This window comes from Nyctereutes procyonoides, unplaced genomic scaffold (assembly GCF_905146905.1).
Source record: "Nyctereutes procyonoides isolate TBG_1078 unplaced genomic scaffold, NYPRO_anot_genome, whole genome shotgun sequence".
Lineage (NCBI taxonomy): Eukaryota > Metazoa > Chordata > Mammalia > Carnivora > Canidae > Nyctereutes > Nyctereutes procyonoides.
Window position 1 is genome coordinate 1 of NW_026574688.1, and position 2,025 is coordinate 2,025.

Here is a 2,025-nt window from a genome sequence, read left to right on the forward strand (position 1 = left end):
AAATTTCTATTATTTACGCCACAGTCTGTGGAATTGGTTATGGCAGCCCTAGCAAACTAATACACCCCATATAACTATAAATGTGTGAAAATTAAATATTGAAGAAAATCTTATAATTATTCTTTAAAGCTCCTTGATATGGAAAGACTGCATTTTATTTTTTTTTATTTCATGCAAAATAAAAGCTTATTCAAAAAGTTACTCAGGGCACCTGGGTGGTTCAATTTGTTAGGCATTTGCCTTCAGCTCAGGTCATGATTCCAGACTCCCACAATCCAGCTCCGCATTGGTCTCTGATTAGCGGGAAGTCTGCTTCTCCCTCTCCCTCTCCTTGTGTCCCTCTCTCCACTTGTGCATGCACATGCATGCTCTCTCTCTCCCAAATAGATAAATAACATCTTTTTTAAAAAGTTTTTTAAAACTTTATTTATTTGAGAGAGAGAGAGAGCACAGCAGGGGAGAGAAGCAGAGGGAGCTTCTGTTCAGTTCTCCCACTGAACAGGGAGCCCCATGCAGGACTCGATTCCTGGACCCTGAGATCATACCTGAAGGCAGATGCTTAACTGACCGAACCACCCAGGCACCCCAATAAATAAAATCTTAAAAAAAAAAAAAAAGGAGTTCCGCTCTTTCCCATCTTGTAAGATGGCGGGCGAAAAAGCCGAGAAGCCGGATACCAAGGAGAAGAAACCTGAAGCCAAGAAGGCTGATGCTGGTGGCAAGGCAAAGAAGGGTAACCTCAAGGCTAAAACGCCAAAGAAGGGGAAGCCCCACTGCAGCCGAAACCCTGTCCTAGTCAGAGGAATTGGCAGATATTCCTGATCGGCTATGTATTCCAGAAAAGCCATGTACAAGAGGAAGTATTCGGCAGCTAAATCCAGGGTTGAAAAGAAATAGAAGGAGAAGGTTCTTGCTACTGTTACAAAACCAGTTGGTGGTGACAAGAATGGTGGTACCCAAGTGGTTAAACTTCACAAAATGCCTAGGTATTATCCTACTGAAGATGTGCCTCAAAAGCTGTTGAGCCATGGCAAAAAAAAAAAAAAAAAAAAAAAAAAAAAAAAAAACCCTCTCAGTCAGCATGTGAGAAAGTTGCGAGCTAGCATCACTCCTGGGACCATTTTGATCATCCTCACTGGGCACCACAGAGGCACGAGGGTAGTTTTCCTGAAGCAATTGAGCAATGGCTTGCTACTTGTGACTGGATGGGCCTCTGGCCCTCAACCGAGTTCCTCTGCGTAGAACACACCAGAAATTTGTCATTGCCACTTCCACCAAAATTGATATCAGCAGTGTGAAAATCCCCAAACATCTCATTGATGCTTATTTCAAGAAGAAGAAGCTGCGTAAACCCAGACACCAGGAAGGGGAGATTTTTGACACGGAGAAGGAGAAATAGGAGATTCCAGAGCAGCACAAGGTTGATCAGAAAGCTGTGGACTCGCAAATTCTGCCAAAAATCAAAGCTGCTCCTCAGCTTCAGGGCTACCTCCACTCTGTGTTTTCTCTCACAAATGAGTTTACCCTCACAAATTAATGTTCCAAATTTCTTACAAAGAACCTAATTAAACAACTGATCCATTTCAAAAAAAAAAAAAAGAATTCCAAAAATTCAGTGGAAAAAAAGTAGCTTGATCAGTTATTGATGCCTGATATAGGCATGAAATAAGGCAGTATAGGCATTTGGACCATTCCTTTGCTATATCTGATTCACCTCAGTTTAGTTCTACTTGCACAAATAGTACTTCTATAGTCTATGACCTGTCACCAGGGATACACATTATCTGTGGCAAGGAAGCAAAAAAAAGCGCTTATCCATATGAAGCATTGAATATATGACTAGCCTGTTTCTCACCCCCTTTCCTTTCATGAGAACTGTAGTCTTACCTGTTAAACCTGATGAGAGGATCTGGAATAAAAAGGGATTCCTATATAACAGGGAGTTTATAAGGCAGAATAACCTGAATGGCTATTTATATTTATTGTACCAAAACTGTGGCTAGAAATTGCATAACATGACTATGC

General features: G+C 41.2%; 1 pseudogene; it reads left to right on the forward strand.

Annotated features, from left to right (window-relative positions):
* The first annotated feature begins 645 nt into the window (after positions 1 to 645).
* On the forward strand, positions 646 to 1,569 carry LOC129503495 (60S ribosomal protein L6-like; annotated as a pseudogene).
* The last annotated feature ends 456 nt before the right edge of the window (positions 1,570 to 2,025 follow it).